Below are 17039 nucleotides of genomic sequence, written 5' to 3'. Positions count from 1 at the left end.
ATAGTTTCTTATTGATGTATATGATACATTAAAACAATTAAAGTTTAATAAAGGGCTACAATTTAGCTAATTTTTAAGTTATTCATAAAATTAAGTTTGAGAATGTTTTGTGAACTAAAATAAAAAAGATGACATGCCCCTTTTAATTTAATTTAAACATATTATATTGATCATAAATCATCAAAGGGATGAGAGACAAGTGAATTTACTTACAAAGCCCGTCTCCCTACAAATGATATACATCATTATGAAAACACTATACATGCAACAAATACCAGTTTATATTATTGGGGGTCATGGTAGCGAAGTGGGTAAGACATTGGCTCGCTAGCGGAAAGTTCATTCAGATTTTCCGGCGCGGTTCCCGGAGGGCCTGACAAGGACAGCTGTCTAGCTGTTCGAATGGGACGAAAAACAAGGTCCCGTGTACATATTGGACCATTACCCATTACATTGAAAGTAATTAATTAACGAAAAACAAGATGATATATATATACATTGTATTTACAATTAAATTGTCTATAAAAACTTGTCTCTTTTTAAAAGTCTAGTATTTTACAATATAGACCCGGTTGGGCAAATAATTGATTTAACGTTCTGATGTTTATACATACATTAATAAAAATGCAAATATCAATTCAAAACAAATACTTTATGTATATATACTAAGCAGCAAAATAAACGTCCGGTTGATATGTTGTTACTCTGAATAGACGCATTGCATAAAACTTGCCAAATGTTTTTATTGTATATTTGTGACCACATCTCCAACTTTACTTGAGAAATAAGGCTCCTTTTCAAACATGCAATTCAAAAGTAATTGAAATGTAATTGATCATTACATGATTTTTGGAATGTAACTAATTACATTTCCATTACTCATTACTTTTGAAATCTTCCATTACTCTTTACATAGCCATTACTTAAAAAATGTAATGATTCCATTACCATTACCCATTACCCATTACCCATTACCCCAGCCCTGACATTGTCATGCGCGTAGAAGATCCCTTAACAGTTGGAATTTGATATAAGAGTAGACTGTGGTGCCGCTGTCCGTGCAAAATTTCCCCCATAGCACACTGCATGGCGTATGCCCGTCTTCATTAGCCTAGTTCAGAACAGAACAGTAGGACGTTAAACCCCATTTCATTTCAGTTTATATTATTCCATTATATTCATAACTAACTTTTTATTTCTAACTACATTTTTTTAGAATAAATATGACTACAATTTTAATAATTATACCTAGAACTGTATATCTACAACTACAGTTTTAATATTACAACTACAACTTCAATAATTTCAGTTATTACCATAGGCGTACGAGCCAGGGGGGGCGCGGGGGGCGGGGACAGCTGCCCCCCCTAACTTTCGAGCAAGCTGACTTTTCGGGCAGACGGATAAAGTGAAACAAAAAAAACAAAAAAATTATCTACTTGGCAAAAGAAAGTGCCCGAAATCTAATAAAACACTAATTTTACGGGCTGGAATAGCAGTAAAATTCGTTTGCGGCCGTCAAATATTCCAAACTTTTCTTGGGGGGGGGGGCGATACAAGGTTAGCTCCGCTTCTTTGTCTGGAGCCACTCTACTTTGCGCGATTTTTCGGGCATCGATTATTATTTGTGAATGCAGCTGCAACAGTCTGATTGGATGATTGGAATTCAGAATGGGATTTCGGTTACAAAACCATTGGATACTCTTGAAGTTGCTTACACGGGCAAGAATAGCAGAAAACGCATTTGCGGTGTTTAAATTTTCAAAATTTTCTATGGGAGGGTGAGGCCCCCATACCCCGCGACCATTAATTGGTTGTTTGGAATTCGGGATAGCCAGGTAGGCTATATTGGACTAAATTGAAGTTGCTGTATTCAAATGGGGGAATAGTAGGAAAACGCATTTGCGGATGCTAAGTTTTCAAAATTTTATCCCAACGGTCCCGTCTCCGTGGACTGTACGATTGATTGGAATTAGAGTCAGAGAGAGAGAGAGAGAGAGAGAGAGAAATGGGGTTTAACGTCCACTCGACACAAACTATTTATTATTATTATTATTATTATTATTACAGCATATTTATAGTGCACCCTTTCATATAACATGTTCAGGGGCACTTTACAAAGTGACAATGTAAATCACACATAAATAACAAGATTATGGGCATGTTAACGATTGTATACAGAGTCAGTTAAAAGCCTGATTAAATAAATGTGTTTTAAGTTGTTTTTTAAAAGAATACAGAGATGTACAACATCTTAAACTAAATGGTAGATTATTCCATAAAACAGGTGCTTGATAACTAAAAGAGCGCTGACCATAGGAGACTAGTTGAACAGTTTTGGGCTTTAAAAGTAGTTTATCTGATGTACGTAAACTAGGTCATTTCGGTACTAACACATGGTTCGATTTTATTTCAATAATTCGCTTGCGCGTAGGAGTCTTTAGCTGTGGGAGGAAACCGGAGGATCCGCAGAAAACCCACTAGGTTGGACAGCGACCCTACTCCTTGTCACGTACAACCGGGGAATCGAAACCACGCCAGCTGACTCAATGACAGACTTAATGATACCGCGCGCACGTGCTAACCATTCAGCCATCCAACTCCCCGGAATTCGAGTCAGACACCTTAATTAGGCTATATTAGACCACTTTGAAGTTGCTTTGTTCACGGGCTGAAATAGCAGGAAAACGGAGGGGGGGGGGGGTCCATACAAGGTAAGCTCCGCTTCTTCGCCTCTGTAAACCCGACATTTTTTCGGGCATTTCAGGTTCTGCCCCCCTAACTGTCACCGAGACCGTACGCTCATAACATTTATGATCGGATTGTTTTGAAATTGACATGATAATTATGTTGTTTACAGTAGTTAGATGAAGAAGCCTATTTAATTTCAATAACTTCTATAAATGTCTTCTTGAGTTATGGCCCTTATTTCTCCTTCTTGAACATGGGGAATGCTCTAAAGACAAAAGGTATCATCCTATCTGTATGAAATTTACATCATTTATATTAGTGAAACGAAGAACCCTATTGAATTTCAGTTATTTCCATTAATTACATCTAGAGTTATGGTCCTTGTATCCTGGCAACCTGAGCGTCTATAGAATAATCCTGACAAATTAATGGAATCAAGACATTATGTGTACCACATGGAATGTCCAACAGCCTACGAATGCACTTGCGCCAAGTACAGTACAATGAATTACCTATGGGTAGGTGCACACATCTTGTCAAACCTTCAGAGGCTAATATCTTCGCTCAGAATAAAGTAATAAAATGAAAATTTCAATATATTCATTTTGCATTATCTATTTTTGAACTATTATAGCAACAACAGCTAGCTTTTTATCTAAATCTTACATAATGTATTTTGAACTAGGTGTGTTACCTTAAATCAGTATTCATAGGCTTATTTTACATAATATCCTTGGCTATGCGAAAAACGTAACTGCACACTTAAATTATGGAATACCCACATTCGCCAAAAACACATTTTATACATTTTTTCAGAGCAAACCAGGGAAGATTGTGTCCTTTTGGCATAACCTACAAAACCAGGTAGCTTCACTCATAGACGGATTATAAGTATCACATTCACAATGAAACCATTCACCACAAATATCACATTGAACAAGAAATATACCTTCTTTCCAAGGTAGACGACAATGGCAATAAATTCTGAAATTTGTAAGTTTGGCCATATGGTGGATTCTTGTCGTTTTTAACACAGGGAACATACTTATTTCATTTTTTTCGAGACACTCAACAAGGTGTTCCCTCATTTTTCTAACATCATAATATACTGTTCTAGGATCAGTGCCCAGAGCTAAGGAGGTTGCATTAGCTAAAGCAAAGAGACCACAGCTGTTGCCATCATTTTGTTGTTGTATATCTTCTATTTTGAGGGTTATTTTATCTTGCATTGGACACAGAATATTAGAGAAAAGGCATTTCATATTGTAACTGAAGTTGTGAGTGGACATACTGTCAAAGACACGTAAACAAGACGGACTTCTCAGCTCAATTGACGAAATTTTTATCCAGTAGACGTGGTACAAGGGTTAATCAGCGAACTGGATGTATGAGATGTGTTGTTGACGTTTGGGAAAGTAGGACGAGGAGAAATGTGTAGGGAGTGAAGTGCTGTAAAGGGATAGTTAGATGTATTATGAATGGTTAGAGTGGCTGTGGTGTTACGGTGAAATACTATGCCGCCACCGTAACACCACAGCTTTATGATTTGTTAGACAGGAGTGATGTAATGGGTGTCAACAACTGGGTATGCTGGTACCGTCGCAACGTAGCCGTGAAATATATATTGTGGGGGGGGGGGGGAAGGGCGGAAACGGAAAAATATACAATGTTGACAGTATGTGCCAGGCATGAGGCTGCGCAGACCGAGCGGCAGCTCGATAGGGAGTGTTCGGGAGGGTCACCCTCATAAAAAAATTTTTTTTTAAATTTAAGTTTTCTGTAAGCAGTGAAAACACTATTTTGGCATTGTTTGCGGGGTTAAACCTAAAAATCACATTAATACACCTATTGCACGATATTGTGAAACTAGCTGACGAAGACAGCTCGGGCGGCGATTGTTCGACGCGGGGCTGCTCTGTCAGTATCTAACAAACGCATTTAGTGCGCGTACAACTTTTAAAAACCGAATGTCAGTATGGTATTTCTCACATAATTGGTTATCGCAAAAACAGAGTAAACTGAAAGCGAGTAATCTCGACTCAAACCTATAGTCTATAGCCTACTTACTACACTCGTCACTAGGCTTCCTATATTATTGTTTGTGGACGGTTTACTACTCAGTGATAAGCCTGCGCCGCAAAAAGAGGTCTCGCCTTTTATTATTAGTATAATGACTTCCTCATGTGCGGCAGGTTAGTTTGCTTCTAAAAACACTGTTTTCCGTTCCAAAAAATACAAAAGTAATTTTCTACCAGATGACCATGGTTCTTTTCACCGAGACTAGATAATTTCTCTCGGTGTAAGGATATAGCTATGGATAAGTTCATACAAGGTCAATAAATCCGCGGTCACTTCGGGTCACACTGTTGAGAAAATAAACCGATGGGTTTGTTTAGTAGCAAATCGAGCGTGAATCAACTGAGTTTGTACTGAAAAATTTTTGAGTGATATGTATGAACTGTCTTCACACATTCGGTTTATAATTAGCGATATACAGGCACAGTGGCAAGTGTTGTACTTCACAGACTGTTTACCTCCGAACTACCTCCGCACGAAATCCCCGATTTGGGTACTTGTTAAAAGAAAAAGAAATAGTACCTGTGCGCATGCCAGTAAAAAAAACCTAAGAGTTCGCGCATAAAAATGCCCGAACGTACCAGGCGCCAGGTCATCCAGTAGACGTGGTACAAGGGTTAATCAGCGAACTGGATGTATGAGATGTGTTGTTGACGTTTGGGAAAGTAGGACGAGGGGAAATGTGTAGGGTGTGAAGTGCTGTAAAGGGATAGTTAGATGTATTATGAATGGTTAGAGTGGCTGTGGTGTTACGGTGAAATACTATGCCGCCACCGTAACACCACAGCTTTATGATTTGTTAGACAGGAGTGATGTAATGGGTGTCAACAACTGGGTATGCTGGTACCGTCGCAACGTAGCCGTGAAATATATATTGTGGGGGGGAAGGGCGGAAACGGAAAAATATACAATGTTGACAGTATGTGCCAGGCATGAGGCTGCGCAGACCGAGCGGCAGCTCGATAGGGAGTGTGTGGGAGGGTCACCCTCATAAAAAATTTTTTTTTTAAATTTCAGTTTTCTGTAAGCAGTGAAAACACTATTTTGGCATTGTTTGCGGGGTTAAACCTAAAAATCACATTAATACACCTATTGCACGATATTGTGAAACTAGCTGACGAAGACAGCTCGGGCGGCGATTGTTCGACTCGGGGCTGCTCTGTCAGTATCTAACAAACGCATTTAGTTCGCGTACAACTTTTAAAAACCGAATGTCAGTATGGTATTTCTCACATAATTGGTTATCGCAAAAACAGAGTAAACTGAAAGCGAGTAATCTCGACTCAAACCTATAGTCTATAGCCTACTTACAGTACTACACTCGTCACTAGGCTTCCAAAATTATTGTTTGTTGACGGTTTACTACTCAGTGATAAGCCTGCGCCGCAAAAAGAGGTCTCGCCTTTTATTATTAGTATAATGACTTCCTCATGTGCGGCAGGTTAGTTTGCTTCTAAAAACACTGTTTTCCGTTCCAAAAAATACAAAAGTAATTTTCTACCAGATGACCATGGTTCTTTTCACCGAGACTAGATAATTTCTCTCGGTGTAAGGATATAGCTATGGATAAGTTCATACAAGGTCAATAAATCCGCGGTCACTTCGGGTCACACTGTTGAGAAAATAAACCGATGGGTTTGTTTAGTAGCAAATCGAGCGTGAATCAACTGAGTTTGTACTGAAAAATTTTTGAGTGATATGTATGAACTGTCTTCACACATTCGGTTTATAATTAGCGATATACAGGTACAGTGGCAAGTGTTGTACTTCACAGACTGTTTACCTCCGAACTACCTCCGCACGAAATCCCCGATTTGGGTACTTGTTAAAAGAAAAAGAAATAGTACCTGTGCGCATGCCAGTAAAAAAAACCCTAAGAGTTCGCGCATAAAAATGCCCGAACGTACCAGGCGCCAGGTCATCCAGTAGACGTGGTACAAGGGTTAATCAGCGAACTGGATGTATGAGATGTGTTGTTGACGTTTGGGAAAGTAGGACGAGGGGAAATGTGTAGGGTGTGAAGTGCTGTAAAGGGATAGTTAGATGTATTATGAATGGTTAGAGTGGCTGTGGTGTTACGGTGAAATACTATGCCGCCACCGTAACACCACAGCTTTATGATTTGTTAGACAGGAGTGATGTAATGGGTGTCAACAACTGGGTATGCTGGTACCGTCGCAACGTAGCCGTGAAATATATATTGTGGGGGGGGGGGGGAAGGGCGGAAACGGAAAAATATACAATGTTGACAGTATGTGCCAGGCATGAGGCTGCGCAGACCGAGCGGCAGCTCGATAGGGAGTGTGTGGGAGGGTCACCCTCATAAAAAAATTTTTTTTTAAATTTCAGTTTTCTGTAAGCAGTGAAAACACTATTTTGGCATTGTTTGCGGGGTTAAACCTAAAAATCACATTAATACACCTATTGCACGATATTGTGAAACTAGCTGACGAAGACAGCTCGGGCGGCGATTGTTCGACTCGGGGCTGCTCTGTCAGTATCTAACAAACGCATTTAGTTCGCGTACAACTTTTAAAAACCGAATGTCAGTATGGTATTTCTCACATAATTGGTTATCGCAAAAACAGAGTAAACTGAAAGCGAGTAATCTCGACTCAAACCTATAGTCTATAGCCTACTTACAGTACTACACTCGTCACTAGGCTTCCAAAATTATTGTTTGTTGACGGTTTACTACTCAGTGATAAGCCTGCGCCGCAAAAAGAGGTCTCGCCTTTTATTATTAGTATAATGACTTCCTCATGTGCGGCAGGTTAGTTTGCTTCTAAAAACACTGTTTTCCGTTCCAAAAAATACAAAAGTAATTTTCTACCAGATGACCATGGTTCTTTTCACCGAGACTAGATAATTTCTCTCGGTGTAAGGATATAGCTATGGATAAGTTCATACAAGGTCAATAAATCCGCGGTCACTTCGGGTCACACTGTTGAGAAAATAAATCGATGGGTTTGTTTAGTAGCAAATCGAGTGTGAATCAACTGAGTTTGTACTGAAAAATTTTTGAGTGATATGTATGAACTGTCTTCACACATTCGGTTTATAATTAGCGATATACAGGTACAGTGGCAAGTGTTGTACTTCACAGACTGTTTACCTCCGAACTACCTCCGCACGAAATCCCCGATTTGGGTACTTGTTAAAAGAAAAAGAAATAGTACCTGTGCGCATGCCAGTAAAAAAAACCTAAGAGTTCGCGCATAAAAATGCCCGAACGTACCAGGCGCCAGGTCATCCAGTAGACGTGGTACAAGGGTTAATCAGCGAACTGGATGTATGAGATGTGTTGTTGACGTTTGGGAAAGTAGGACGAGGGGAAATGTGTAGGGAGTGAAGTGCTGTAAAGGGATAGTTAGATGTATTATGAATGGTTAGAGTGGCTGTGGTGTTACGGTGAAATACTATGCCTGCCCGAACGTACCAGGCGCCAGGTCATCCAGTGGTTACCATCCCGATTTAAAATTTGGATGAACTCATCAGTCATAATATCCATGCTGTAGTTTTGTTGGAGAATCACTGGTTTTAAACCACCTACATTGGGGTTTGCTTTATATATTAAATGCTGGGCCGCATCAATAATATCTGATGTCAGCCAACCATCACTTGATAAAATAACCACTTTGTCTCTATGATGAAGTATATAGGAACCAACATTTACCCAGACAGAATCTTGTGTTGAAATAAAAGTACTGTTCTCATTTTCCTCATCATCACTTATCAGAACAAAATCTTCAGTAGTTGCCCCCTGCTTTGGTGTGAGGAATTTCCGTTGCAAATCTCTGGGACAGGGAAATGTTGAAGTTGTCTCATAATTTCTATGCTGAAGAGAAAGAGAAAACTTAATTAGTACCTTTGTTAGCATTTCACCGAAAGTCTAAAAAAAATGCTGTTAAGAATCCTGCTGTTAAGAATCCTGCTGTTAAGAATCCTACTGGCTCGCATACGTAAAAAAAATCCAGCAGTATTGAAGAGTTAGTCCACTGCTCAGTACACTCAAGAGAGGTCAATTCAAACTATTTCACCATATCCTTACCATGCAAGTTATCTTAATTTTATCAGACGTACACAACGACATAAGCCGATCTGTTTATTGGGTTTTGGGGGGTGTTTTTACAAAATACTTACATTCACGTGTGTGTTTTTTGCTTTTCTCTTCATTTCAACGGGCTTGATGTCAGTTGGCTGGGACCTAACAGGTTCATGTGGGGTTATAGTGGCATGCGACCAAGACACATCTAGTGTTGTGCAATCTTCCTGAGTCACATCATTAGGCTCTACCTGCAATAAATCAGATGAATTTTGTTAAAAAGGATTTAATCATAAAAGAAACCAAAGTAATGGGGTATATGTATAGCCACCAATCACAGAACACGGTTTAGTAACAGACTGTGATACAGATAAGATCCTCTAATATCTGAAGGTGAATAAGTGACTATGATTTGAAAGAGTGATTATTATTAAATCAGTAAGGCAATCGGATGATGATTTTAATGTGGGCAAATAAAACCCAGGTCCTCACCAAGATAATGTCTTCAGTTACATCAACAATATTATCAATTAGTGATTCTTGCACATCCATCTCATCTTTTGATTTATCCCATTCACCTATGAGAAATAGAAATATAGTTTATTATAGCTGTGTTAACTACTACTTCAGAATTGGTTTGTGTTAATGATGTAGTCAGTAATGGGATTTCGCCCGTATATTCCGGGTATCAGATGTAACAATATTGCACATATACAAGTTATCAATCTGTATTTGGAATTTCGAACTTTGTGATAGTTTGTCCATACCGTCCAGTGAAGGGGTATCTTTTATGAAATGGCAATGGAGGGTCACTGTAAACTTTCTTGTTTTTCTTTGGTTTTTCTTTCTTCTGTCTAAGCGGTAATGGCTGACCGTTGTCACATTCTGTATTAAGCTTACATAGTTCCAGGGCATTACTCAGGATGTTTCTAAGTTCATTTATACTGTTATGCTTGGTTATCAAAAAAGTGTACGACTTGATTTCGCACAAAAGTTCTCTGCATGCAGCAGCTTCAGCTTCAAAACTTTCTGATTTAACTGATGTTATTTGGTTTTTTTCTTCATCTTTTTCCTGGTTGTTATGGTCAACATCCTGGGTATGATCTTCACTTACAGCATCAACATCACATACTTCTGCAGCGTCAGGAGTAATCGAGTTAGTCTGGATCTTACCACTAGCAAAAAGAATGTCTTCATCAAGGTTAATTAAAGGATAAGACCTAAACTTATTACTAAGGTTCATCCAGGACAAATCTGGCACAAGAGTCAATACTGCAAAGAAATGTTTGCAGGGCCATTTACTTGATTCAAAATCCCAGCACTCACATGACGGTAGAGTGGAATCATCGCCAAAACCAACAACATACCAGAGGTTTGCATCTTTGGATGATCTTACGGTATATGTATATCCCTCCTCAACGACCACATAACCCTCACTAGCATATTCAGCTTCACCAATCCTCTTCATACAATGCATGGTAAAATCTCTTGGTCTGTTTCGAAGATATTCTGGAACATCTGGGCTATATCTCCGAGCAAGGGACGAAAATGATGTATTTAGTGAGATGTAACTGGAAGAGAAAAATTAAGAGTTATTATTCTGTTAGAATTGATGTTGTTACTGGGCAATTTTGGGGTGCCTGACAGTTGGAATTACAAATAAGATTAGGTCGTGGCGATGCTGTCCAGGCAGAATTTATCTCATAGCACACTGGATGGTATATGCACATCTTCATTATACCAGTTAGTACAGTACAGTAGGACATATTAGCCCGATCGGTAGGATGATAAACCCCATTTTATTTCGTTATATTTTGAAAGCCGTTGTTACCAGAGATCGAACATTACCTTCTGTACTTGTCTGGAAGAAAGTCTTCTAAAAGGATTGTTATCGTGTTTGACAAAGTGCTATGTCCAATTTGTTGTTGTAGGTACTGGTGCTTAAACGCTTCATTTTGTCTTTCAATCCCATTGTTTGTGTTGATAATAAATGACAAATCATCTTTGCGATATGCCCAAACCCAACGCTGAAAATTTAAGAAATGTATATTGTAATTTTGTGCTCACAATATGCAAAAATAATGCTAAGATTCCATGAATGTTGTGTGTGGGAACATCAGATGAGGTATTTAGAAATCACTCGATTTGATACGTGTGTTGTTTACTGCTGGAAATGTCTGTGTGGTTTGAGCACAGTGGGGTTCTCCTGCACTTGCTATTATGTTTTATAAGGCAGTGATATTGAAATGCATCAAAATAGCCATTGTCTTGAAATATGGCAATGCACATAAAAATTAAAAACTTTAAAACAATATTTCAAAATTATTTTTTTCTAATTTCCTTGACTGGACTGGAATCCTATTTTCTATATGAGCCAAATTAGATATTACAATTACTGATTTTTTTTTATATTAACTAACTAACAAACTGAAAATTATTTCAAGTCAAATTATAACCACATATACATATAATTTGGCTGTGCTGTGCTTTCTACATACCTTTGCTTGAGGCAACCAAGATTTCTCAAACCAATTTTGAAGTTTTTTGGAGTTCTTCCAGAGATCACAATCTTTGAGAGATTTGACGGCATTCTGAAAACTATCAACTGACCGCGCCCTTGCGCACCGCCTGAGGCGACTTAGTATTTCTTGTTTATAAGGTTTAACCTCATTGGTTAGTTTTTTACACCAACGCTCCCAGCATTGTTCCCTGTGGAAGTCACATATCAATACTTTAATGTTGTTAAAAGTTCTTTCCAGTGCGTTAATTTCTGTTTCACAAAAATCTGTCATGAAATGACTCGGTTTCCAGTCAGGGTTCCACAGTACCAACATTTGCAAGGCTTCAGTGATAGAATTACATGTCTCGTCCTGGCAAATAAATTCAGCAACAATCTGATATCCTACATTTGTTCTGACACAAACGAAGAAGAGAGGTAGCGCATATCGAGTTGTTTTGTATGTAGCGTCCAACAGACAGAGCTCCTGGCCATATTTTTGAAGAAGTCGTCGCTGCCATGTTGTCTGGTGGACAAATAGCAGACCATCGCTGGAGTCATCAGTACAATCAACTGTTTTAGATGGACGAAAGAAAGAATTGTCTGTGATACTGTTTTTCTTCCATACTTTGATTTTTTCTATCAGATTTTCCTGGTCATGCTAATTAAATCTAGTTGACATAATAGCTCTATGCATGTGGTTCCTTATGTCGTTGTTCGTCGGCCAGTATCATCTATTGGTTATAGGTGGCAATTCAGAGTTCGAAAATAGCTTAGTTCTTACAAAATTATTTACTAATTTTTTGATGGTCGATACCTGACGAACGTTGTCTGTGACAACATATTCATGGATCTGTTTTGTAATCCGCTTGTCAGTAAATAGTAGCATACCTGCTCCCTATAATGACAAAAAATATTACAAATTAAAATTCTTTCAACAATCCCACGGATCGCAACTTATTCCGAAGGAAAACTTTGATGTTGATCCTAAAGCTTCACACCAAACTTGACCCCCCCCCCCCTAAAAAAAACCCATAAAAACTTTAGACTTTATCATGTTAACGTGGTATTTGAAAGAAATGGAGGTAAGTCCGGAACAGAATGTCATATAATGCAGAATAGCTTTTAAGTTGTTGTTTTTTATTTTTGGAAGGGGGCATACACCAAGATGACTTTAAATGTAATCCTACCTCTCCTATATGGTGTGAATTGTGGTCTGATATTCTCGGCAGTGTGATGAAAAAAGTTCTCTGTCCCTCATTCCCATTTTCCATAGATTCTCTCACGTTAGTGCTTGCAGCCTTTCGATTTCGGACAGTGTCAACATCCAGCTGAAAAATCATTGAGACCAGTAATGCATTTATTAGCATTTATCTATTGATAGTTTACAGATAATTTTGTTTGTTTTAACACATTGGTTTTCTATGCAATAAGAAAGTGTTGTACCGTACTTATCCATGTTATTATCTCCTGAATCACATCAAAGAATATCAATTAACAAAACATTGACAACTGAGTATTTATTATTTCTTATGTAGGTATACTTTCGAAAAGACTCTAAGTCTTCTGTGTATGTATATATGTATCCATTTGTACCGCCTTTTATCGTGAGCTTGTGAAATTTCAGCTCACTTTGTTCAGGGCCTTAATCCAGAAAGTTATCGAAAGGGACTGAGATCTTTGGGGAATAAAGCTATATTTTAAGTTTAATCAAAATCGGATAAAAATTGTGACCTAGAGGGTCCACAACTTTCATATTACACACTTCTACACAATTTGAGAACAAAGAGCAGCTATTTTGTAGGGCAGATTGGTTTCGATTTTCCTGAAATTCAAATTCAACCGTCATTATGGTGGAATGGTGATGTATTTAAACAGTTTTTAAAATCAGAATAAAAATTGTGATCTCTAGAGAATCCACTAGCTAAAAAACATGAATTTTCGAACAATCAGGGGCGACAATCCAGGAAGTTACAGTCTTATATGTGCGAATAGATAGATTTATATTAGCTAATATACATAATGCCCCACACCAACATAACTAGTGTCATATAGTACTAGTCCAGTAGTTGCAAGTAGCATACATATAGCTACCTTAAAATCTGGAAATCTGACAACTTCCTTTAGAATAATTTTGGCAGCGCAATCAAACTTGTAGGAATCCTGGACAATCTTTTTTTCTTTTCTTTGGTATAACATGATCTCCATCCTGAAAATAAGATACGACTACTTTTATTAAGCAGGAAAGGGGTGTCTAAAAAAATTCATTATCATCACCAGTTCAAAATATACCCGGCCGGACGATATGTAATCATAAGACCTCTTCATCACTCCAATATATTACTCGTATTAATTAACGTCCTACTGTCCTGTCCCAACAGAGCTAACGAAGACGGACATACGGAAAACAGTGTGCTATGGGGGAAATTTTGCCCAGACAGCTGTGCTACGGCCTACTCTTATATCAAATTTCAAGGGATTTTTACAAGCACGCCAATGTGTACACAGGCCTTTTTTGTGCCATCCGAATGACTATACCCTGCCCTCTGTCCTGCACCACTGACAAGGGGGAACTTTCTTGGCCAATAAAGAGATCGAAAACAGGACCTCCGGGTTAGTGAGTCAACATCTTACTCAATAAGCCACCGTGACTCCCTCATTACGCATATCCCCTCCTATTATATTTAAGACATATTTGATAAAATATTTATTTTAGATCGATAAATTCTTATAGATACCTCAGCTAATGATTTTTCTCTTTTTGCTTTTTGACTGGCATGCATATCTGTTCCATGCTGGCATGATAACTTTTTTACGTTTAAAACCATAAACGGCGTTCCGTCATATGGTATTGTGTCATCTTCGTAACGAACAAAATGTTTCTTGTCATAAATATCTGCAAATAAAATGACAATAATTTTTTTGAAGTGATCAGTAAGGGTTCATTTACCAATGATGACAGTGAATTCCACTTCTGTTACAAATGTCAATCGGGAAATTTGAGGAAGAAGTCCATTTTTTATTAATTACACACATCTGGCAACAGACAGAAAATGTTTGTTTGATGTTATTGAAAAATCCACTAGCTTTTTTAATTTGTTTAGCCATTACAAATATTATTAGGTTAATAACTTGTGGGAATGTAGATATTAAATGAACTTTTCCGTTTTTGTATTTTGGTTAAGCATCATATTTATAGGCCTAAAAATATTTGAGATTGATGATTAATTATCAAATATCAAATATGCATAGCGGTCTGTAGTATACAGAATGGTTCAGTGGATTTATCTCCCTTCCATAAATAATATTTTTAGGAGCCCATATTGCCCAATATGTATCAATTTCTATAATCATTTTTTATAGTGGTCAGTCTTATATACTACAGTGGTTAAGTGGATTTATCCCCTTTCATAAATAATATTTTAGGAGCCCATATTACCCTATATATGTCATTTTCAATAATCGCTTTTGCTATGTGATCTGTCGTAGAGACTCGTATCTCCATTCCATACATTATATTTTTAGGAGTCGAAATTTTTATCCTAAATTAGCCTATATTGTTATAATATATTTATTATCGTTATTTTTCTTTCATTTGGTTTGTAATGTTGAATGTGCTAATTTTTGTAATCGCTTTTGCTATAGTAGTGGGGTCCGTAGTATATTGAGGTTAAGTGGATTTGCCTCCCTTTAAATTTAATAATATTGAAACGGCCTTCGTTTTGCGTTGGGTTTTTTTATAAGGGTAGATAACCCTATTCATGTCCATTTATTGAATGATTTATGTAAATAATCTATATATTTCTAATTTATTTATATTTTATTTTATTATCAAAATCTTCTGCTAATTTTATATGTGTATATCATGCATATGTTTCACATTTATTCTAATTATCAATATTCATTCTTTGTCTGAAATGGTTCATAAACCATTACCATTCTGTTATGTTTATTTGTACTAAACTTATACTTGATAATTTGCATTCTCATAGTATTATTGAACTGTGGCTAGGTGGGGATTGTTGTTCAATCGCTGAAAGTATTTCACCACTACTCGAATATACCTGTGCGTGTTTTACTTGCCTTATCCCTTGTTCGTGATTGGCCTAATATCAATCACTTGTAACAGGGCTAATTCTATACCCCAAACCCTGTCGTCGGTTATTAATTAATCGGCACTACAATATTGCTATTGGGGAGGTCCAATGACTGTACAACTTCTGCGCTCGCTGAGTGATAAAAATAAAGGGAATTTTTCGGGCATTTCAGCCCCCCCCCCACCCACCCAACTGACGGGAAAAGCAAGCTTTAAAAGTCAAACTCAAAGTGGACGTCAAAGTTCTTTATGTAGTTTTTTTTATTATTTTCTTTTATTTTATGCAGCCAACGTCAAACTGTGAATCTAAGTGAGTAAGTCTAACTAGACCTATTTTGTTACCGGTACTATTTGTAATTAATAGAATAAAGACATCGTCTAATTTAATTCGTTAACATTTTATTAATAATATTATTAATCATAATATAAAACTGTAGTTCTAGGCCTACAATTTTAGGCCTTAATGTTATGTTTTTACATCATGTATGTAGAAAGAAATTAGTTATAGACATCTATGCAATTTAATCACCGCATTTCATTCGCAATTAAAAAATAATTAGCCTAGAATACCCCTAGATCTACCTATATTTCCAAAGTTAGAATGTGCACTCCATGTTGTGACAAACGGCCTTCGTTTTGCGTTGGTTTTTTATAAGGGTAGATAACCCTATTCATGTCCATTTATTGAATGATTTATGTAAATAATCTATATATTTCTAATTTATTTATATTTTATTTTATTATCAAAATCTTCTGCTAATTTTATATGTGTATATCATGCATATGTTTCACATTTATTCTAATTATCAATATTCATTCTTTGTCTGAAATGGTTCATAAACCATTACCATTCTGTTATGTTTATTTGTACTAAACTTATACTTGATAATTTGCATTCTCATAGTATTATTGAACTGTGGCTAGGTGAGGATTATTGTTCAATCGCTGAAAGTATTTCACCAATACTCGAGCATACCTGTGCGTGGTTTCCTTACCTTGTCCGTTGTTCGTGATTGGCCTAATATCAATCACTTGTAACAGGGCTAATTCTATACCCCAAAACCTGTCATCGGTTATTAATTAATCGGCGCTACAATATTGCTATTGGGGAGGTCCAATGACTGTACAACTTCTGCGCTCGCTGAGTGATAAAAATAAAGGGAATTTTTCGGGCATTTCAGCCCCCCCCCACCCACCCAACTGACGGGAAAAGCAAGCTTTTCGAGTGCAGATTTCCCCCGCAGAGTTAGATTCAGTGCGGTGAGTGTGTATACCACGGTGGTTTATAATGTCTGATCACGTGATTGATGTTGATTTTGAAGATGATGATATTGATGACGATGTCGTTTCCAGGACAGTTAAAGTGACCTTAGACAAGAAGGTAATGGTTTATAGGCCAACGATTTTCAAGATGATATGTTTAGCTTTAAATTCATCCAAGGCTGTTGAAGCGATTAGTAAAAGGGACAAGTCTGAAGAATGGTACGTTACTCTTAAATCTAGTAAAATGGTTGAAGCACTAATTGACATAGGTAGCGGTACGTACAATGGCATAAGATATTATTTTTGTGACGCAACCAAGTCGGTGGTGAACCTACGAGTACACTGGGTGCCCAGATACGTTAAGGATAGAT

General features: G+C 37.4%; 1 pseudogene; it reads right to left on the bottom strand.

Annotated features, from left to right (window-relative positions):
- Positions 1-10656: 10656 nt before the first annotated feature.
- On the bottom strand, positions 10657-13517 carry LOC126817884 (uncharacterized; annotated as a pseudogene).
- Between the last annotated feature and the right edge of the window lie 3522 nt (positions 13518-17039).

The sequence above is a fragment of the Patella vulgata genome, chromosome 4 (assembly GCF_932274485.2).
Source record: "Patella vulgata chromosome 4, xgPatVulg1.2, whole genome shotgun sequence".
Classification (NCBI taxonomy): domain Eukaryota; kingdom Metazoa; phylum Mollusca; class Gastropoda; family Patellidae; genus Patella; species Patella vulgata.
This window is presented reverse-complemented; position numbering and strand designations above follow the sequence as displayed.